General features: G+C 37.0%; 1 protein-coding gene across 6 annotated transcripts in view; it reads left to right on the plus strand.

Moving 5' to 3' along the window:
* Positions 1–23,836, plus strand: part of HS3ST5 (heparan sulfate-glucosamine 3-sulfotransferase 5) — a 276,042-nt gene that overhangs the window by 146,184 nt on the left and 106,022 nt on the right. For 5 of the 6 annotated variants that reach the window (XM_059941370.1, XM_059941371.1, XM_059941372.1 and 2 more), the window contains one exon: positions 20,777–20,889. The gene's annotated coding sequence lies outside the window, so the exon portion shown is untranslated. The remainder of the gene's footprint in view (positions 1–20,776; positions 20,890–23,836) is intronic. The other variant, XM_059941374.1, reaches the window with a different exon arrangement.

A 23,836-nucleotide genomic window follows, 5' to 3' on the forward strand; every position in this document is an offset into this window, starting at 1 on the left:
AATTAAAGAATATGAGTTTTTCATCTGAGGGGGCCATGAAGTGCCCAGCACAATGAATAAAAATAAACTACATTCATTAAGAAATTTTACAACTCTTGGAACAAAGAAAAACCCTAATTCCACAGCAAAATTGCGGAGTTCATAGATTGGAAAAAGTATAAGTATAATATCAGACCTCTCAGCAGCAATACTGGGTAGCTGGAAGATAATAAACACCTTCAGAATTCAGAAGGAAAATTACTTCTAGATTCTATACCAACTGGCACTATTGACTATTTGTGAAGAGAGACATATGTCACAATATCATATTTTAGGTATACAAGATTCAGAATACTCTAACTTACATGTACTCTTTCTCAAAAAGCCTTTGAAGGATGTACTTCATGAAAGAAGAAAGAAACCAAAAAAAGTAGAAAACATAGGATGTAAGGAATCAGGAAACATTGAGAAAGCATTGGGAATTTCACGATGACATCTGTGCAGCAACTAGTTTAGAATGGAACCAGGCAGAAAGCTCCAAGAGATTTCTCCAAAAGAAGGAAACTGACAGAATCCTAGTGTATTTATACATACTGAGAGATTTTCCCAATTAGGAAAGGGCTAGGATTGAAATAATGATAAACTATTGAAAACAAACTAAACAAGATAATGATTAACTCATCGGGAATAAGAAATTGTACAAAAAGGGACTCAATCATGGTATACTACAGTATACTACTATGTATACTGTACAGTATACTACTGTATAGTATAGTATAGTATAGTATAGTACAGTATACTACTACATTATTACATAGAGAATGGCACTATGTAATAATAATGTATTAATGACAGTCATAATAATCACTGTTGATCTAACTGTGTTGGGAGAATGAGATGACAGAAAGTGTTTGTGAGATAAGAATAGTGGAGAAGTGAAAGAGAACTAAATAAAACCTTCTCTTCCAAGAGGGAAATCAATATTCAATGCCTAAAACAAGAATTCAAGCAAAAGTAATATAGGCATGCTATTTACAAATAGTGGTCAAAAATGCCAAAATATTCAGCTAGAAGAATTGAAAGTAGTTGCTTCTGAAGAGCTGAAAATGGTACTGGAGTGGGCAGGGAGCTGCTGTTTTCCCTATTAAGCCCCATAGCACTGTCTCTTTAAGATATGTTCATTTGTTCCCTTGAAAAAATAAAAACCAAAAAAAAAAAAATACTAGCCTCATCTTGGTTGTCTTGGAGCTTACACCCTAAAGCAAGAGACAGATATGATACGATTACATAGGTATGTAGCTAACTACCAACTGTGCTAAATGCTGTGACTGAAATTTCTTATTTAATCTTGTGTAAACCCATATAAAAAGAGTGCTGGCTTAGCATAGTAGGGGGATCAAGTAAATCTTATGTGAGAGAGTGACATGTTGGCACCTTGTGTGGTAGATGCCAACCCCAAGTAGTTGGCAAACAACCATTATGAGTAATAAACTTCAGAGAAGAGTAAGGAACCATCAAATGTGGCTTCTGTTGGTCTGGGGTAATTAACTGCAGGATGTCACCTGGAGCATTGTGTTTAATAATGACAACATGAGCCATGGTGACCATGTGAGGAACAACATTCACCTGTAATTACCTTTACCATCTAATCTGTTCATGGAGATTAATTCTACTGGCTTTAGAATATGAATAATCACCTGGAATCACAGACTGGCAGGACCTGTAAGGACTTCAGAGCTCATGTATTCTTATCTTATCCTCTCCGTTTGTAGTCAGGAAAATTCAGGAGGTTTAGTAGTCTGCCCAAAGTCTCACAGCTATTTAATGCTAGAGCCAAAGCCAAGAACTCAGATCTCCAAGTTCCTTGTCTAGAACTCTTCTCTACAATTATAGAGAAAAATATACCTTGGTCTTTTTGAGAAACTGAAATTATTAAACTAATTATCACAGTGTTACCAAACAACTGAAAACTTTATTTGTTCAGTAATGAAAGAAAATATTGCAAAAAGGAATTACTTTTTCTACTTGAATTTTGCATTATTGTCTAAATTTAGTACCTGATAGCAGCTTACGGATGTTCAATCTCTTCTTTAAAAAAATATAATTTCTATTTTAGATTCATAAGTAATTATGTGAAAATCTAATGGTGATAACTTGTTACAATATTTCTAAGAAATGCCTATAAATACTGCAATATGTATGACTTGCACACATTCTCATTCTGTTTTAAGTAATGGCTTTGCATTTACTGTAGACACATATTTTAATTGTTTTAATCATATATTTTAAAACCCACTATTATATCTTAAAATGTAATTATGCTAATGAAACATGTAAAGAAATATCTCCCTTCCAGAGGAACCTTGCAATTCACGACAGCATGTGCATACAACACACACATACACACACACACAATTAGACTTCCCTGAGTTCCCTGAAGAGAGAACGTTCATAAGTCAGGTCTATTTTTGTCAAAACAAGATGCTCACACTGCTGCACCAAGGCTTTTTGATGTTTTAGTCATGTCTACAATGGTCAAATCTACAACAGCATTTTGGGATTTTGGTGCAGGTCATGATGCCATGTAGTTGTATACTTATACAAGATTCTCTGCCACGCCAATAGAAGCTTAATACAAGTTCAGAAAACAAGGCCATTGTTACTAAAGAGATACTTTCACAGGCTTCATTTTTTTTTCCCTGTAGTAAGGAACCTTTGTAATAACTACGTCAGAATATGATTTCTGATCCTAAGATCCAACTGGAAAGTTCCAAGAAATACTTATAATATCTCAAGGAATAATTAAGAGTTATATTGACCCTCTGGTCATTGTCTACCTAGAACAGGGATTCTCAAAATTACATATAGGAAAAAGAAAGCAGCACACAGATGTGATGACCACTGGAAACTGTATTAGACCATATAATACTTATAAAATTTCCCTTAGGTAATCAAGAGGTATCTTTGGTTTGGTAGACTTTGAACAACAATAATTTTTAAATGTATGTTTTGTGAAGTGCACCATGTTCTCCAGGTCATACAGATAGAAAGAGGCTTAGCACTCAGGTATATGACCCCCGAATCTGTGTTTTCCTCTATAATGCTAACTCTGATCATGGGATGGCCAGAATGAAGACTCTGGAAAAATAGAGGAATTCCCAAGAGATGACTGTTGGATGATTGCATCAGCGAATGACTTGAGTTTTAACAGTTCTTCAAATCCAGTACACATTTGACCAAGATTTGCATATTTAATCTCTAAATTACTGAGGCCAAAACATTGCAAGAACCCAAAAGATGACAAAAAAGTTATTTCTGCAAGCGTGACAGTGAACCATGTGATTAAATGCAGAAAAATAGGACATGCTTGGTTGTTACTGTCCCAGATTATTTAGTTCAGAAGGATACCTGCTACGGACTGAATTGTGTTCCCCTATAATTCATATTTTGAAGCCCTAGCGCCCAGTGTGACTGTGTTTGGGGATAAGGCTTTTAGGAGTTAATAAGGTTAAATGAGGTCATAAGGGTGGGGTCCTAATCCAATAGTATTGGTGGCTTTATAAGAAGAGAAAGAGAGAGCGATCTCTCCCCAGGTTCACATACCCAGAAAAGGCCATGTGAACACACAGTGAGAAGACAGCCATCTACAAGCCAGGAAGAGAGGTCTCACCAGAACATGATTGTGCTAGCACCATGATCTCAGACTCGTAGCACCCAGAACTGTGAGAAAATAAATTTCTGTTGTTAAAGCCAACAATCTATGGCATTTTGTTATGGCAGCCAAAACTGACTAAGACAGTCCCACACAGATGAACTGGAGACATTGGAGTGTTGAAGAGAAGTTTGCCTCAGGTGCAGTACAAATCCCAAGATCAGAGTTAGAGCAGAGTTTAGATAAGAGTAGGGATCAGAATAAAGACAAGACTGAGACTATGGATAGATCAGAGTCATCAACTAAGCAAGATTGAGCCAGGATTTAGCATAGTAAGGAAGAGTTTAGGCTTTGGACTTAAACTAAAGTGACTTTTTTCTCTATCTTCTACATGTTGCAAGAGTTTAAGTTACTTAAGTACCTCAATTTAATTCTGGTACTTCACAACTAATTCTAAAATGGAGATGATAGTGCTTTTATCACATAGCCTTTGTGAGAATTAAACGATTAGTGTAAAAAATTAATAAACAGAAACCTCAATTAAATAGAGTTGGGCCACCAGAAGGGGGAGCTCTCATGCCCTGAAACAATAGCAGAGCCAACAGGAAGAAGGAAGACTCCTCTCTTTCCTGGCAAGGACTCAGCCAATGAAAAGCCATGGACTCTTTATTTCCTATAGCCCTCCCAACTTCCTTTTCTCCTTTATAAAAGTTTTCCTTCCCTTCCTGGGCGGGGGCGGGCAGGGAGGGACTTTCACATGGCTCGCAATGGTTGCAGACCCTGAACTGCAATTTTCTGCTGATCCTGAATAAACCCATCTTTGCTGCAGCCTATTTGTTTAAGGTCAACATTAGTATTTGGCACCGTGTGTGACACATGCTAACATCTCAGTGAATTGGTAACTACATATAGTAGCCAAAGTCAGAGAAGTTGGGGTCTGAGCTAGCCTACATTCGTTTGTTCATACCCCAAATATTTATTGCATACTTACTGCCAGGCCTGATTATGGGTGCTAGAGATAAAGCAGCTAGCAAAACAGAAACAAAACAGAACAAAATCTACCTTCACAGAGCTTACATTCTAGAGAGAATTAAGGAGTCTAATGACAAAAACCTGGGGTTGGCAGGCTCCTGAGTCCCCAGCCATGTCTCATGTCCCATGTCCAAAAAGGTTTTGTTCTGGGCAACTCACACAGTCCCCGTGAATGGCTAAATATATGTAAAAAGAAACAAAATGTATGCTGTCAAATAGCTTGTCACATATATGGTAAATATTACTCATTTCTTTTTCAAAAATGCATGAAGGACTCCTGTTTGACATGACATTTTATAAAAAGCTACTCATTACTCTTATTCTCTAAGAGCCTTTCTTCTCTCATCTCTCCCCTCTAGTGAGACAGGCTTTATATAAAGACAGCTTTCTTATCCTAAAGAGAATTATACCTTGATCTATCCATTGTCCTATAATGTTTAATTGGCTTTCCTGAATCCTGTCTCTGAAAAATTTCAGCCTGAAAAAAGGAAAACATCTTAAAACAAGTTGGGAAATTAAAGCTTCACAACGATACCTTTCTAAAAGGGGCCTCTTTCTGTCGCCAGTTCCCTTTCTTAGCATTTGTGGATGTCTGTATAGGACAGTCTGTTAACCTCCTAGTGTTGGAGGATGGGAACGAGGGGTGTTCTCACTTTTCCAGCCCCCATTCATCTTTCCCTCTTGATTCAGAAGAGGGAATAAATACTCTGCATAAATATTTGCAGAGTAGATTTTGTTTGGTTTGGTGGCCATTTACCATGTTCTTTGTTGTGTTTGTCATCCTTTTGTCACCCATAGGCAGGACTGATCAGTAAATGGATTTGGTTATGATTCATAAACCATTTTTCACATCTAAACATCCATTCTCCTAGACACAATTCTGCAGTAACAGTGTAGCAAAATAGACTGTTCTTTTGTTGCTTTGGAAATATACCTTATTTTGTTTTATTATTTTGAGGCAACCTGAGTTCATGTATATACAATACAAAATCAAAACAGCTAAGAGAAGCACTGATATCAGCTGCCTATTGTTGTATGCTTAAATAAAAGAAAGGAAAAAGTAAGAGTAAATGTTTTGGCAAAACTTCAACGAATATGCAATTGTGGTAAATAACCTCTAGAACAATGCTGAATGCAAATTGGACTTATTCCAATTTTTTTTCATGTTTAAACAAAGTTTAGGGTTTCTTTTTTTCTTCCCATATAAATGCATAAATGCATCAGTTTTGCCCAGATACAGAAAACTATTCTTATTTCAGTAAATTTCCTTCTTTTGGTTTATCATATGGATCATGGAAAAGCATGATTTTAAAGAGTTTGTTGCTTTTAAAGCACATTTATAAATTAAGAATGTCAAATAAATACAGCCTTTCAAACAGCAAATAAGCTTTACCAAGAGAGATTCTTCTTTTATAACTAGAACACCTCTCACAGGACTAAGGCCTTTGTTAGTAAAATAAATTCTAGAAATGGATTTCAGAGTAAAGACCTCAGTGTTTGTTTTTATTCTTGTGAAACCAATAAAGTGCTGACAAAGAGTGCTGTAATATGCCACCATAGTTTAGAAATAAGGTACATTTAAGAGTGTTTTTTATTGCCTTTTGAGGGTTGGATATTGCTGCCCTTAGCTGCGCTACCGTAGAACATGCTGCTTTACAAAACAGCAGCCGGGGTGGTTAGATCCATTTGAGCCCCACCTGAATATTATACACACTCTTTAAAAATGTCAAACCTTTAGAAATATCGGAGTGTTTATAATACTGTGTCATTATGTTCCCATAGGTTTAAGTCTGAAATACACTGAACTTAAAAAAATAAAAGGATATGTTTTTCCATTTCTTTTTATACCATCTTATTTCCTATAAAATTGCAACCCCATGCAAAAGGCTTACTTCGAGTGTTATTCTTTTAGATGATAAATGTAAACATTATTTTGATACCTACTTACTTCCTTGAATCTGAATGCTAAAATCTGTAATACTTCACATTCAAACTATATTCCAGTTCTGAGGACAGAAGGGGAATGGAGTAGGAAAATATACCAAAACTTTCAAGCCCTGGTGAAAGGTCTCCTTGGTTGTGAGGGAAATGCAGATGTGCACAGGTGACTGAAACAAGAAATGGGAAGGGAGTTTGTCACTAAATCACAGAGCAGAAGAGGCTTTAGAGCAGAATTCTCAGCTCTGGCTGCACAACAGAATCCTCGTGGAGCGCAGCAGTCCCTAAGAGTGACTAGCATGTAAGTTAAGACCACAGAACAGAACTGGTATGTAGGACATACAAATAGATTTATAGCCCAGAGCCTTTCTCTGTGCTTTTTAAATAACCTATACATGTTCAACGATTATACCTTTCTTTGTTTTGGGGGGGGTGGTGTGGGGTGGGGACATAGGTTTTTTATCATTTTACCCTGAGAGTGCATCCAGTAAATGCTTTGCTGCCCATCGGACTCCATTGCCAGTTGCAGCCCTGTAGCATTTAGTTGAGTGATGTCTACCCCTGTGAGGAGGAGGCGAGTGTGTATATATATAACACTCTGTGTGAATGCAAGACTCTTGTGAAAAGCAAGACTAGTTCTTTCAGAAATGTTCTCTCGATTCTGATTAAAAATAAAAACAAAAACTCTTAAGTTTCCGCAAATGCTACAAGTGTCTTCTCCTTGCAACATATCCATTTATATTTTCAACAGCATTTGTTGGTCTTTCCTGAAAAAGTTCTTCGTTCAAGGACCTCATTGCAGCCATAGATCATTTATGTATAATTTGGTAGATGGTAAACATTTGAAATTACTGTGGCAGGTATTTTCACATTGTTTCTGCTGATCTGATAAAAAAAAAAAAAAAGCATAGAGCCAGAAAACAGTGTGAAGAACTGAAATTCCTCAGAATCAATTTGAAGCACCCTTTTGAAATGAGAATTGCTATAAAGAAGCATTTTGGAATGAGGTGATGATGGGGTGAACAGTCTTTGAGATGAAACTACAGTTCAGTAAAACAAATGTATTTCTTTGATGGGGGCTATATACACCGTGTTTTAATTTATTCATCATTATTATTGTGTTTGAGATTATTTTCCGCCACCACCCACATAATGGCCCCAGGAAGCCCAGAAGAGAGCCAGTAGAAACAACTCTATGTGTGTTTCTGGTGAACTATTTCAATATATTTCTAAGAATAAGAGTTTACTAAAGAGATGAAGAAATACTGAAAGCCTAAGACTAAGAAAATACAGAGAAAGAATCTCTTATACATAATGGACCATCAATTCCAGCATTAGTCTATAAAACCAGTGGCTGCTGTGTTAAGTAATTTATGTGGGAATAAAAATTATTTTTATATTACTTTTGCTGTGGACGGTAACATTCCATAAGCTCATCACATTTTTAATCTTGACTTAAGGAGAGTTTGCTATGGCAATTTTTAAAAGAAGAGCTCCACTGATCTCTTTCCAAGTAGCTCCTTCTCTTCCTTCTGTGTCCTTCCCCTCATACCCACCCTCCCCAACCCAACTTCAACCACCCTCCCCCTTAGCCAAAGGCATTTGTGAAATACGGAAACAGTTATGTCATGCTGTTATTTTGAGTATTCTTAATAAATGCCTCCTGTATTTCAGAAGTGGTCTGAGGAGGTGAGCTAATATAATTCCACTTTGATTACTTGTTTGCATATCAGATGCAAGGAACTCTGAACCAATTCCCTGAATTTGTCATAATCATAATTTAGTTATCCACAGCTGCTTCATTAGATTTAAGGTCTTTCAAGAGTATATAGATTGGGCAGATTGGTTCAAGATGGCAGAGTAGAAGGACATGCTCTCACTCCCTCTTTCGAGAACACTGGACTCACAACTAACTTCTGAACAATCATCAACAGGAAGACACTGGAACTCACCAAAAAAGATACCCCACATGCAAAGACAAAGGAGAAGCTGCAATGAGACGATAGGAGGGGTGCTATCACAGCAAAATCAAATCTCATAACTGCTGGGTGAGTGACTCACAAACTGAAGAACACTTATACCACAGAAGTCCACCCACTGGAGTGAAGGTTCTGAGCCACACATCAGGCTTCCCAACCTGGGGGCCTGGCAAAGGGAGGAGGAATTCCTGGAGAATCAGACTTTGAAGGCTAGTGGGATTTGATTGCAGGACTTCAGCAGGACTGGGGGAAACAGAGACTCCATTCTTGGAGGGCACACACAAAGTAGTGTGCGCCTCGGGACACAGGGGAAGGAGCAGTGACCCCATAGGAGACTGAACCAGACCTACCTGCTGGTGTTGGAGGGTCTCCTGCGGAGGCGGGGGGCAGCTGTGGCTCACCAAGGGACAAAGACACTGGCAGCGGAAGTTCTGGGAAGTACACCTTGGTGTGAGCCCTCCCAGACTCCGCCATTAGCCCCACCAAAGAGCCCAGGTAGGCTCCAGTGTTGGGTCGCCTCAGGCCAAACAACCAACAGAGAGGGAACCAAGCCCCACCCATCAGCAGACAAGTGGATTAAAGTTTTACTGAGCTCTGCCCACCAGAGCAACAGCCAGCTCAACCTACCACCAGTGCCTCCCATCAGGAAACTTGCTCAAGCCTCTTAGATAGCCTCATCCATGACAGGGCAGACAGCAGAAGCAAGAAGAACTACAGTCCCGCAGCCTGTGGAAGAAAAACCACATTCACAGAAAGATAGACAAGATGAAAAGACAGAGGGCTAAGTACCAGATGAAGGAACAAGATAAAACCCCAGAAAAACAACTAAATGAAATGGAGGTAGGCAACCTTCCAGAAAAAGAATTCAGAATAATGATAATGAGGATGATCCAGGACCTCAGAAAAAGAATGGAAGCAAATATTGAGAAGATGCAAGAAATGTTTAACAAAGACATAGAAGAATTAAAGAACAAAAAAACAGTGATGAACAATACAATAACTGAAATGAAAACTACACTAGAAGGAATGAATAGCAGAATAACTGAGGCAGAAAAACGGATAAGTGACATGGAAGACAGAATGGTGGAATTCACTGCTATGGAACAAAATAAAGAAAAAAGAATGAAAAGAAATGAAGACAGCCTAAGAGACCTCTGGGGCAACATTAAACACAATAACATTCGCATTATAGGGGTCCCAGAAGGAGAAGAGAGAGAGAAAGGACCCGAGAAAATATTTGAAGAGATGATAGTCAAAAACTTCCCTAACATGGGGAAGGAAATAGCCACCCAAGTCCAGGAAGCACAGCGAGTCCCATACAGGATAAACCCAAGGAGAAACATGCCGAGACACATAGTAATCAAATTGGCAAAAATTAAAGGCAAAGAAAAATTATTGAAAGCAACAAGGGAAAAATGACAAATAACATACAAGGGAACTCCCATAAGGTTAACAGCTGATCTTTTAGCAGAAACTCTACAAGCCAGAAGGGATTGGCATGATATAATTAAAGTGATGAAAGGGGAGAACCTACAACCAAGATTACTCTACCCAGCAAGGATCTCATTCAGATTTGATGGAGAAATCAAAAGCTTTACAGACAAGCAAAAGCTAAGAGAATATAACACCACCAAACCAGCTCTACAACAAATGCTAAAGGAACTTCTCTAAGTGGGAAACACAAGAGAAGAAAGACGTACAAAAACAAACCCCAAAAATTAAGAAAATGGTAATAGGAACATACATATTGATAATTACCTTAAATGTGAATGGATTAAATGCTCCAACCAAAAGACACAGGCTTGCTGAATGGATACAAAAACAAGACCCATATATGTGCTGTCTACAAGAGACCCACTTCAGACCTAGGGACACATACAGACTGAAAGTGAAGGGATGGAAAAAGATATTCCATGCAAATGGAAATCAAAAGAAAGCTGCAGTAGCAGTAATCATATCAGATAAAATAGACCTTAAAATAAAGAATGTTACAAGAGACAAGGAAGGACACTACATAATGATCAAGGGATCAATCCAAGAAGAAGATATAACAATTATAAATATATATGCACCCAACATAGGAGCACCTCAATACATAAGGCAACCGCTAACAGCTATAAAAGAGGAAATCGACAGTAACACAATAATAGTGGGGGACTTTAACACCTCACTTACACCAATGGACAGATCATCCAAAATGAAAATAAATAAGGAAACAGAAGCTTTAAATGACACAATAGACGAGATACATTTAATTGATATATATAGGACATTCCATCCAAAAACAGCAGATTATACTTTCTTCTCAAGTGCGCACGGAACATTCTCCAGGATAGATCACATCCTGGGTCACAAATCAAGCCTCAGTAAATTTAAGAAAATTTAAATCGTATCAAGCATCTTTTCTGACCAAAACGCTATGAGATTAGAAATGAATTACAGGGAAAAAAACACAAACACATGGAGGCTAAACAATATGTTACTAAATAACCAAGAGATCACTGAAGAAATCAAAGAGGAAATCAAAAAATACCTAGAGACAAATGACAATGAAAACACGATGATCCAAAACCTATGGGATGCAGCAAAAGCAGTTCTAACAGGGAAGTTTATAGTTATACAAGCCTACCTCAAGAAACAAGAAAAATCTCAAATAAACAATCTAACCTTACACCTAAAGGAACTAGAGAAAGATGAACAAACAAAACCCAAAGTTAGCAGAGGGAAGAAATCATAAACATCAGAGCAGAAATAAATGAAATAGAAACAAAGAAAACAATAGCAAAGATCAATAAAATGAAAAGCTGGTTCTTTGAGAAGATAAATAAAATTGATAAACCATTAGCCAGACTCATAAGAAAAAGAGGGAGAGCACTCAAATCAATAAAATTAGAAATGAAAAAGGAGAAGTTACAACAAACACCGCAGAAATACAAAGCATCCTAAGAGACTACTACGAGCAACTCTATGCCAATAAAATGGACAACCTGGAAGAAATGGACAAATTCTTAGAGAGGTATAACCTTCCAAGACTGAACCAGGAAGAAATACAAAATATGAACAGACCAGTCACAAGTAATGAAATTGAAACTGTGATTAAAAATCTTCCAACAAACAGAAATCCAGGACCAGATGGCTTCACAGGTGAATTCTAACAAACATTTAGAGAAGAGCTAACACCCATCCTTCTCAAACTCTTCCAAAAAATTGTGGAGGAAGGAATACTCCCAACCTCATTCTATGAGGCCACCATCACCCTGATACCAAAACCAGACAAAGATACTACAAAAAAAGAAAATTATAGACCAATATCACACATGAATATAGATGCAAAAATCCTCAACAACATACTAGCTAACAGAATCCAACAACTCATTAAAAGGATCATACACCACGATCAAGTGGGATTTATCCAAGGGATGCAAGGTCTCTTCAATATACGCAAATCAATCAATGTGATACACCATATTAACAAATTGAAGTATAAAGACCATATGATCATCTCAATAGATGCAGCAAAAGCTTTTGACAAAATTCAACACCCATTTATGATAAAAACTCTCCAGAAAGTGGGCGTAGAGGGAACCTACTTCAACATAATAAAGGCCATATATGACAAACCCACAGCAAACATCATTCTCAATGGTGAAAACCTGAAAGCATTTCCTCTAAGATCAGGAACAAGACAAGGATGTCCACTCTCACCACTATTATTCAACATAGTTTTGGAAGTCCTAGCCACGGCAATCAGAGGAGAAAAAGAAATAAAAAATACAAATTGGAAAAGAAGAAGTAAAACTGTCACTGTTTGCAGATGACATGATACAATACATAGAGAATCCTAAAGATGCCACCAGAAAACTACTAGAGCTAATCAATGAATTTGGTAAATTTGCATGATACAAAACTAGTGCACAGAAATCTCTTGCATTCCTATACACTAATGATGAAAAATCTGAGAGGGAAATTAAGGAAACAAACACTCCCATTTACCATTGCAACAAAAAGAATAAAATACCTAGGAATAAACCTACCTAGGGAGACAAAAGACCTGTATGCAGAAAAATGTAAGATAATTAAAGATGACACCAACAGATGGAGAGATATACCATATTCTTGGATTGGAAGAATCAATATTGTGAAAATGACTATACTGCCCAAAGCAATCTACAGATTCAGTGCAATCCCTATTAAATTACCAATGGCATTTTTTACAGAACTAGAACAAAAAAACTTAAAATTTGTATGGAGACACAAAAGACCCCGAATAGCCAAAGAGTCTTGAGGGAAAAAAACGGAGCTGGAGGAATCAGACTCCCTGACTTCAGACTATACTACAAAGCTACAGTAATCAAGATAATAGGGTACTGGCACAAAAACAGAAACATAGATCAATGGAACAGGATAGAAAGCCCAGAGATAAACCCATGCACCTATGGTCAACTAATCTATGACAAAGGAGGCAAGGATATACAATGGAGAAAAGACAGTCTCTTCAATAAGTGGTGCTAGGAAAACTGGACAGCTACATCTAAAAGAATGAAATTAGAACACTCCCTAACACCATACACAAAAATAAACTCAAAATGCATTAGAGACCTAAATGTAAGACCAGGCACTATAAAACTCTTAGAGGAAAACATAGGAATAACACTCTTTGACATAAATCACAGCAAGATCTTTTTTGATCCACCTCCTAGAGTATTGGAAATAAAAACAAAAATAAACAAATGGGACCTAATGAAACTTCAAAGCTTTTGTACTGGAAAGGAAACCATAAACAAGATGAAAAGACAACCCTCAGAATGGGAGAAAATATTTGCAAATGAATCATCAGACAAAGGATTAATCTCCAAAATATATAAACAGCTCATGCAGCTCAATATTAAACAAAACAAACAACCCAATCCAAAAATGGGCAGAAGACCTAAATAGACATTTCTCCAAAGAAGACATACAGATGGCCAAGAAGCACATGAAAAGCTGCTCAACATCACTAATTATTAGAGAAATGCAAATCAAAACTACAATGAGGTATCACCTCACACCAGTTAGAATGGGCATCATCAGAAAATCTACAAACAACAAATGCTGGAGAGGGTGTGCAGAAAAGGGAACCCTCTTGCACTGTTGGTGGGAATGTAAATTGATACAGCCACTATGGAGAGCAGTATGGAGGTTCCTTAAAGAACTAAAAATAGAATTACCATGTGACCCAGCAATCCCACTACTGGGCATATACCCAGAGAAAACCATAATTCAAAAAGACACATGCACCCAATGTTCATTGCAGCACTATTTACAATAGCCAGGTCATGGAAGCAACCTAAATGCCCATCGACAGACGAATGGATAAAGAAGATGTGGCACATATATACAATGGAATATTACTCAGCCATAAAAAGGAACGAAATTGGGTCATTTGTAGAGACGTGGATGGATCTAGAGACTGTCATACAGAGTCAAGTAGGTCAGAAAGAGAAGAACAAATATCGTATATTAACGCATATATGTGGAACCTAGAAAATGGTACAGATGAACCGGTTTGCAGGGCAGAAATAGAGACACAGATGTAGAGAACAAACGTATGGACACCAAGGGGGGAAAGTGGCGGGGGTTGGGGGTTGTGGTGTGATGAATTGGGCCATTGGGATTGACATGTATACACTAATACGTATAAAATGGATATCTAATAAGAAAAAAAAAGAGTATAACGATTATTACAGCTCTTGATTATCTGATAACAATATTCGTAAGATGCCCTCTTCTCCAACTCCACTTCCCTACTCACTAATGGGTATTGGTCTCAAATTTTCTTTATTTTTTTTTTTCCAGTTGTAGCATCTCCCTAAAATTATCAGATTATACTAACAGAGCGATAGTAAAGCAAGACCTTCAGCTCTTTCAGATATTATACATTAATCTCCATAAATATTTTCTCCCCCTTTTCAATCTACCCTGATTTTACCATTAGAAGTCTGTATCTTAAACTCAAATCCAAGAATGGCATTTCAGAGCTTAACATCCTTCAATGGCTATTATCCACGTTGCACTTTCTTTATAGAGAAAGGTGGTATGAGAAAGCTCTTGAACCAAAATGTGAAACTTGTCCCAGCTAAATCAAATAATCAAATGGGAGCAATAGCATTAACACTGCCAACTCAAATAAGTTAATATATTTGGTAAAAGTGGTTATATTTAATAGTTTGTATTGTCACCAAAAGGAAAAAAAGTCATTGGTTATATATGAACTTTTCACTCAGATGATTCGCTAACCTGCTTAACAGAGTGTTCGAGAGCATCGAGAATATTCCAAGCACCTGTCTAAGAAGTAGATATTTAACAGTAAATAAGATAGACATGGTCTTAGCCTTCATGGAGCTTACAGTCTGCAAATAAAGAGACAATGGCATCACTGTATGACAGGGACTTGCATTGGAGAGAACAGGGTTATACAGGCTGTAGAGAAAGGACACCTAGAGAGAGAACTGTCAGAGAGATCTTCCTCAGGGAAGTGACATCCAAGCTGAGATTGAAAAGAAGAGGAGAAATTAGCCAAGTGATCTAGGCAGAGGAGCAAGAACCTGACGTAGTCAAGGAATTGGAAGAAGGTCTGGGTGAATGAGTGAGCAAGGGCAGGGTGGGGAGGAGACAGATGAGGCTGGAGAGCAGCCAGGACCCTGTCCTGCAGGGTCACAGTCAGAGGGACACAGGATTGGAAGCAGTTTGCTGACTGGAGGTACCTGTGTGTATCCAAGTGAGGTTCCAATAGGCAGAGCCTGCACTGCCAAAACATGAAGGATGGTTTGGTTTTGAAATTTGTAATTTAGTAGGCAACTTGTAAGTATAATGAAGAAGTAGTTAAATTTCTTGAGATTTCCTGGCTAGTTTTCTAGAAAATTCTTTGACTTATCTCCTACTACTTATTTATATTTCACTGCATGCTATATCTGTAGCTCTGTTTCTCAACAAAGTTCAGAATTCTATGCTTAAAACATGCTTTATTGATGAATTGACGTTTCCTATTCTAATTACTCATCTTCAATGTCTCTTTCTTCAACCAGAAATTTATATAATTAAAATGTTGTGTCCTGCCATGAAGAAGTACAGAAATAGAAAATATAACAGTCTATAGTATTACACTGAGAGTCGATTCTGTGGTAGTTTAATTCCCCATGCTTGTCAAAAGTTGTTAAAACATTGCTTGCCTTTTTTGAATATAAAATGTGGGCAGACATGTACTAATATATCAAAAAATGACACTTTGTCAAAGAGGGCTTTCATGGGAAAATGTTCTGAATAAAATGTTTTCTTTCTAAAAGAACCCAACCTGTTTAACATTCCAAAGCAAACACAAAAGCGCACAAAATGCCTGAACTTACTGCCAGTCACAACAGTCAGTTTCATTTACTCTTTAATACTTTTTTCTTATATACCAAAAATTGTTCCTCCAAAAGAACTATCAGTTTTATTCCATGATAACCCCAGTTTGAAGTAAAATAAAAGTAGCTCTGACCCTCCTCCAAATGGATTCTTTTCAGACTTACTAGCACTTCTAATAGTATGAAGATGATATGGTTGGCTATGTCTACCGTTAGACTCAATGTAATTATATGTGAAGCAACAATTCCCTTATCTATTAGGAACACTTGCTGCGGCTAACTGCATTTCACTGTCTGGCAGATGAAATGCTGAATTAAAATCTCAAACTAGTTTCTCAAGTTTTTTTTTTTCCCCAGTCATTTAAAAATCTTTTAGCCTAGGGGAAGATGGTAGCCAGAAAAGAATGGAAAACAGATGGTATTTAAAGGCCTGAGCAAGGTGAACAAAGCAGATGTACCTTCCTGGTTCTCAAATAGTCCCTCTCCATTGTGATTACTTTGAGACAGTTACAATCCTTTGGACTTTCTGAGGATGTTTGGAGTTAAGATAATGGTTGATAGTTGAAATGGTAAATGGTAAATCAATACATAATTGGATTTGATCACAATCTCATATTGTCTTATCTAAGCAGGAGGGATATTAGTATATATTACCTACATTCTTTGCAGAGAATGCGCCTAAGTCTAGCTCCTGAGTAATAATATCTATTGTTCATTGTTTAGGGAACCAGGGAGAAGGACTGAAAGAAACAAAAGCAGATGGCATTTGAGGTAATTGAGATACAGTATAGCTTGAAGGCATCCTGGAATGCCACATAATAGTACTAGTGTGAAAAGAGGAGAAATATTCTACACAGCTTCACTTGATGTGTAAGCTGAGTCAGATTTTATGTTCTGAATTAAAATTCCTAAAGGGTCGGGGCGGGGGGCGAGAAGGGTGCAGATGGTTTGAGCTAATGTCAGAGAATGGTAGAAACAGATTCCTCCAGCTATAAGCATTCATTGGAGAGTAGAAGGCCCAGGATTTAATAAAATATTAGAAAATTCTGCATATATTGGTATGAAAAGATATTAATATTGGGAAGAACAGATTTTAGTTACTAATAGGCAAGCCAAATGTGTTACCTTCACCTTTTAATTAAGTTATATATATATATATATATATATCATGTTGTCTGTTTAAATAGAAGTTAAAATCAGAATGTATTATCAGACTGACACAAAGGAAGTTTTGTTACACTGATTGTTACACGCTTATGAACCATCTGCTAAAAACAGTGGTTCCTCCTAAATGTATTAAGGCCAAAATTAATTTATATTTAGATCCCTTTAAAGTTTAAATAATCATATCCTGTCTATAGACTATTTTTGCCTAGGAGGTTAAAATATATGTCATATGTATAAAGGAAACATCAATGGCATATCAATATTTGATTCTACTACATGTTAGCCATTCCAGAGACCCTGCAGTCATACCTAATATAAACGGCTCACTGTGGGTTCACAACTGAAACAAACAAAAGATACAGACTGATCGTGATTTATTTTAATATTAAAATCTTACAGCACTTTTTTAGCTATTTTATAAATTAATTTCAAAATAGATGAGGCAGTAACATTGAGGTTTAGCTAATTATGTTTAAATTAAATATAAGCATTTAAAATAACCATTTTAATTAAATACAAGACTCGGGCAACTAATCATTAAAAGTGGAATTGGTAACTTGAGATTTATCACTCTGAAACCACTTGTACCACATATCTAATGAGTTCTTTCCTCTACTTCAATGGAAGATAAAATGTATCTCCCCAAAGTGGCTGCTAATAAAAGATAACCCCTTCTTGGGTCATGGTTGTCAATTTGATATTGAATCAGAACAAAAATGTCTACTTGCATACACAACTGTAGTTACTATTTGCTAAACCATTTTCAACTTGACTTATATTTTAGTTCTATAAGTGCCTAAGAAAACCCCTAATAATTGTAATAGCGTTTATTACTGCAAAAGAAAATGGATATATTTTGGTTGAAATTTTTTATAATTTTTATAGAGGAGACTCTGAGGAAGAAGAAAGTCTAAATAATTTTGTGATTTAATTTTTTTAATTAAAATGATGTACTGCAATTTCAGTTGCAGTTGAATTTGAGGAATAACACTGAATAGCTTCGTTTTATAAATATACTTCAAACTTTATATTTGTAAGAATATACAAATGTGTTGCTATATTCAAATTTGTATATAAAAATGTGTATTTATTTAAAAAAATCATTGGCTTGTTCTTTTTCTTATGTTTCAGTCTTTATTTTTTTAAATTAAATTATAGTTGATTTATAATATATTAGTTTCAGTTATACAACACAGTGATTCAATATTTTTTAGATTATACTCCATTTAAAGTTATTATAAAATATTGGCTATATTCTCTTTGCTATAATATATCCTTGTATCTTATTTATTTTATACATCATAATTTGTACCTCTTAATCTCCTACCCCTATCTTGTCCTTCTTCCCACTAGTAACCATTAGTTTTTTCTCCATGTCTGTGAGTCTGTGTCTGTTTTGTTATATTCATTCATTTGTTCTGTTTTTTAGATTTCACGTATAAGTGATATCATGTCTTTCTCTGACTTATTTCACTAAGCATAATGCCCTCCAGGTCCATCCATGTTGTTGCAAATGGCAAATTTTCATTCTTTTTTATGGTTGAGTAATATTCCTGTGTGTGTATGTATACCACACCTTCTTTATCCATTCATCTGCTTATGGGACACTTAGGTTGCTTTCATATCTTGGCTACTGTAAATAATGCTGCTATAAACATTAGGGTGCATATATCTTTTGGAATTAGTGTTTTTGTTTCTTCAGATATATGTCCAGGAATGGAATTGCTGGATCGTATGGTAGTTCTAGTTTTAATTTTTTGAGGAACCTCCATACTGTTTTCCATAATGACTACACCAGTTTACATTTCACCAACAGTTTACTATGGTTCCCTTTTCTCCACATTGGCTAGTTCTTATACTACAATGTAACTATCATTTAGCACATTTACCCTGACACATTGTAAGTGCTTAATAAATGTTTGTAAATTGAGTGAATAAATATGTTGATATATTTTATAAAACGTATTTTAAAAGATTCTGTTTTAAAACCATTTATTGCTATATCTTACCTTCTACTTTAACCTGCTCTATTAGAATAGCTGATAAAGCTGAAGTGCATCTACTTACATCTTTGAAGGCAGTGTGTTTTTCTATTATCTATTGCTTTTCTGTGTTCTGGAAGTAGCACAAATGTTAAGACTCTAAAAGAGAGCAGGGCCTCTGCTGGCTGAAAGAGGGTGATTTAAAGGCAAGTTAGCTTGTTTTGTTCCTTGTACTGAGTATCTGCAATTACTGATTGTCACATTTTCTTTCTGTTGTAAAAACTGAACTAATTGAAGGTACTACCCTTAGGGGACGAATTCTACAGTGTAATGAATGTTGAGTGCCCTCTTGAGTTTAGCATGTTAATTATTCATAATTATAATGATTTCTGTTTATTTCGGAACTTTAGAAATAATTCTGGTTTATCAAAACAAATTGAGAAACAGAGTAGTTGAGGCTTTGTTTTGTTTTATTTTATATTGAGGTCTCAGCAGGTGTATGAACATGCCAAGAAGTTCTCTGAGCAATGGAGCCAGTTTTCTGGCTAATAAGTGGATACTATTGATGTGTGCCATGTCCTGAAATAACTGAATGAACTTTACTCATTCTCTGGTTTCTCTAAAACTATCTGGGCAATATTGGGGTTGTGAGGGGAAGTGTTGACAAGGATTCAAATGGAAGAACTGGAAATAATGAGTGAAAGCACGTTAATCAGAGAAGAAATACAATAGGTTTGGTAGCTGGCTATTAGCCAAGTATATATAAAATTTTAAAAAGACTTTCCTTTTCTTGAAAGAGGTGTGTGTGTGTGTGTGTGTGTGTGTGTGTGTGTATGTGTGCTTTGCACTCTAAATATATTTGCATCCAGTGGACCCAAGTGAAAGATGGACATTCTGGCTATTTTGGACTGAATAATCTTTATGTCTACTATTATCAAATACATATTAGTGTTAATGATGTATTAGGACTGGGCTCCTACAGTCTATTTAGACTTCATACGCATTCTTAATAATAGCCTGAAATGACACTGAAATATTACTTTTTAAAAAGGAGTTTGGCATTGCAAATCTGTTACGTTGAAATCTTTTTTCATTTTCCCATCAATTTCTTTTTTCATCTTTCCAATACAACACTTTTTGTTTTAGAGCCATACATGTACTCTGCAGCTAGAGAATTACTCAGGTCTCCTAGTAATCTATATTCAACTTAGGAAGAAGCAGCAATTGCTTAATATATTCAAGTAGTAGCAAAGGTAAGAATGATTGATGGATAATCATCATATGGTTGTAAAAAGGTCAATATATAGCATTTTTTAAAAGAGTACATTTAACCACTCTCAACCTAAAATCCTCAGCAGCCAGATCAGAAACAAGAACATTACGTGAAAGTACATGTGGGTAGCCCCCAATTTACAAGTCCATCTCTGATCAAAGGTAATTAGCAATTACATATTCCAAGGTTAGGCTCAAATGTGAGCTCTGTCTTTCATCAACAAATTGTTTAATAAAAAGACTAGAAGTACTTTAAAAAAAAAAAAGAAATGTTCTGATCATACCTAATATGCTTCTTCCAACACAAGTTTTTAACCACAGATACTGAGGAGTAGAGAGAAAAAAAAAAAAAGACTAATGGGAAGATCACTTTGCCTCTGTCTCTACCCCCAGGTGCTAACAGAGCAGGGGACAAGCCAAAAGGACAGCAGTAGATGCGGAGAGGCCATGGAACATCCACCAAGCAGATAATCATCGCTGGAATAACTGGAGGTGTCTGAATGTAGGTATGTGTACCAAAGACTTCTGTGTGTTCCTGCAATCTATTATCTAGCTTTCCCATTCATGTTATACACCTGCCGTCTCATCAGCCTTTTGAAAGCCCTACTTGGCAGGACTTGGAGGCACGCACAGATGCACACAGCTACTCAGAAATGCAGGGCGGCTCTCCAGCAGGAGGTCCTCTCTCCTCTGTGGGCTTTTAAAACATTCTACAGAATGACTTTAAACTGCCTCCTGATTCTGTAATCTCAGCGTTCCCATATAGAAACATTTCCCACTGGCACTGAATCCTGTTTCCTGAGCACAGAAGGCCTTTGTCTTTGCTGTCCCACTATCTGAAATAAGTTTCCCAAATCCTCTCTGCTGGTTTTAGTTCTGTTTTTCCTCCGAGACCTAAGTCAGGTTTCACGTACATGACAACATCTTGCTGATTCCCCATCCCAATTCATTCCTTCCTTTCAAATGTGTGTAGGGCTTGTAGTCATACCTCTCCTCTGGCATTTGACCACTTCTATCATGTATGGTTGTTTCTCTCTTCATGCGTCTATCCTGTGTCCTCAGTGTAGCTGTTTATTTCTGAAGAGGCAGGATCTGTTGCATTTTTGTATCAGAGTCCAGGACCAGGGGAAATGGGCTTGAAAAGAGCTACCATGATGGAGCGAGGCAACAAAGGGGCGTGGTCAAGAACACAGACTCTAGAGCAAGGCTGCCTGAGTTTGAGTTGCTGCCCAGCCAACTACTAGCTGTGTGACCTTGGCAAGGTTTTTTAAAAAACTTTCTATGGGGCTTCCCTGGTGGCTCAGTGGTTAGAATCTGCCTGCCAATGCAGGGGACATGGGTTTGATCCCTGACCCAGGAAGATCCCACATGCCGCGGAGCAACTAAGCCTGTGTGCCACAACTACTGAGCCTGTGTGCCACAACTACTGAAGCCCACATGCCTAGAGCCCGTGCTCCACAATAAGAGAAGCCACAGCAATGAGAAGCCCGTGCACCGCAACGAAGAGTAGGCCCCGCTCGCCACAACCAGAGAAAAGCCTGTGAGCGGCAACAAAGACCCAACGCAGCCAAAAATAAAATAAATAAATTTACTAAAAAAAACCTACAAAACTTTCTATGTCTTCATCTTCTCATCTCCAAAATAGGAATAATAGTAATATACCCATTTCCTTAAGTTGTAAAGTTTCAGTGAGCTAATAAAGAAAAAGAGCTTAGAATAGTGTCTAATACATTTCAAACACTCAAAAATCATTACTTATTTGTTACTGTATATACAATAATAGTTCATCTCATTTAATTTCTCAATAATACTAGAAGATAGATGGCATAATTCCCATTCTAAAAACTGGAACCCTGTGACCCTGAGCGGTCAGGTTACTGCCTAAGATGGAGAGAAGAGTCAGCATGAGAACCAAAGTGTCTGATCCTAAACCCTGGGCTGTTTCACTCCCCACGCTGTCTCACACAGGTGCCTAGTGACTAGTTCATATTGATCATAATGAAATTTATTCTTCTCTATTCTTATGGTTTAAACCAAATTTGAGTCAACAAGTATTTCTAGTCCCAGGCACTGAAGGAGAAAGATGAAGAAACTACAAGATGGCTATTCCTACCCTAGGATGTTTTACAATCTAGGTGATTCAAGTAATGAAATAAAGCAGAAATATCTAACACATTTTTTAACCACTCGTCTCTAGGTTCCTTATGAGACTGGCTCTTCCATGGTCCCTCCCTCACCCCATGTAATAATGTAGGTTGGACACAGTATCATTGTCTACAAAGATAACACTTTGGGGTTTGGTGGAATGTGCTACTTAAGAGTAAACCATAAAATTGATGAGTTTTAAAATTGTTTTATCTTATTTGAAATTATCTTGGAGAATTTACAAAGAGCTCTATTAAACTTGGCAGACTAGCCCCTCTTGGAATCTCTCTATTTTCTAGGAAGTTATCAACAGTCTTGTTCTTCTCACTGCCAAAATTCTTCGGCTGCTGCTACTTCATTTGTGCTGTAGCACTTAGCTCTGTGTTGGGATGTAGTAGATGATTGATAAATCCTTGATTAAGTTGAATTTTGTCACCCTACTAATACTTAAATATGCTCTGCTCTCCTGGCCTACCACTGAATTACAGAGTAACTTCAGAAGTCCTCTGTGGACCTAGAGGAACTACCTTATGTGAAGCATACCCAAGAGAGAGGAGTGGAAGAACTAACATGTTTGAACACTTACCTTATTCTAGGTTTTTTACTCTGCATACAGCATTTTATTTAATTCTCAAAGTAACTCCATGAAATAGGTATTATTATATCCCCTTTACCAACAAGGAAGCTAAAATCCAGAGAGTTTAACTAACATATTGTAAAAGTCACAAAGCTAGTGAGAAAGAATTTCCAACACAAGTCTAATCAACCAAGCAAATGATGAAGTAGTAATGGCGATGAAGTGAGGGCTCGATTCAGAGTTATGAGGCAGGGACTACGTTTTGACACTAACTACAAGTGACTCAGACACATCATAGAACCTCTTCATGCCTCAGTTTCCTCATCTCACATGACATTGTCAGGAGGATCAAAATATTTTATTTGTAAGATAAAATATGTGTGTGCTCTGTGTCCTTCTCCTCACAGAGCTGCGTGAACAGATGTGAGTTAAGGGCATGTACTTTAATGTGGTTGATAATTTTAATCACATCCTGCAAAACATTGTTAAGTTCAGGTGACATTTTTTGGCTAGCCAGCATTTCTCTATGGATGACACAGTGCATAGACTCACGTTCAGAAACGACCTCTTTGACCCGAGTAGTGAAACCAGAAAGCTGTCCAGTCATGACAGCCGCTCTGTCCACACATATACCGACACAAAATGACCAATTCAGTTTTCCTGATATGTAATCATTCAAAGACTTGAATAACTCTGCAGCTGTGGTGTTGGTTGGCAACAAAAGTGCACAT

This window comes from Balaenoptera ricei, chromosome 12 (genome assembly GCF_028023285.1).
Source record: "Balaenoptera ricei isolate mBalRic1 chromosome 12, mBalRic1.hap2, whole genome shotgun sequence".
NCBI lineage: Eukaryota > Metazoa > Chordata > Mammalia > Artiodactyla > Balaenopteridae > Balaenoptera > Balaenoptera ricei.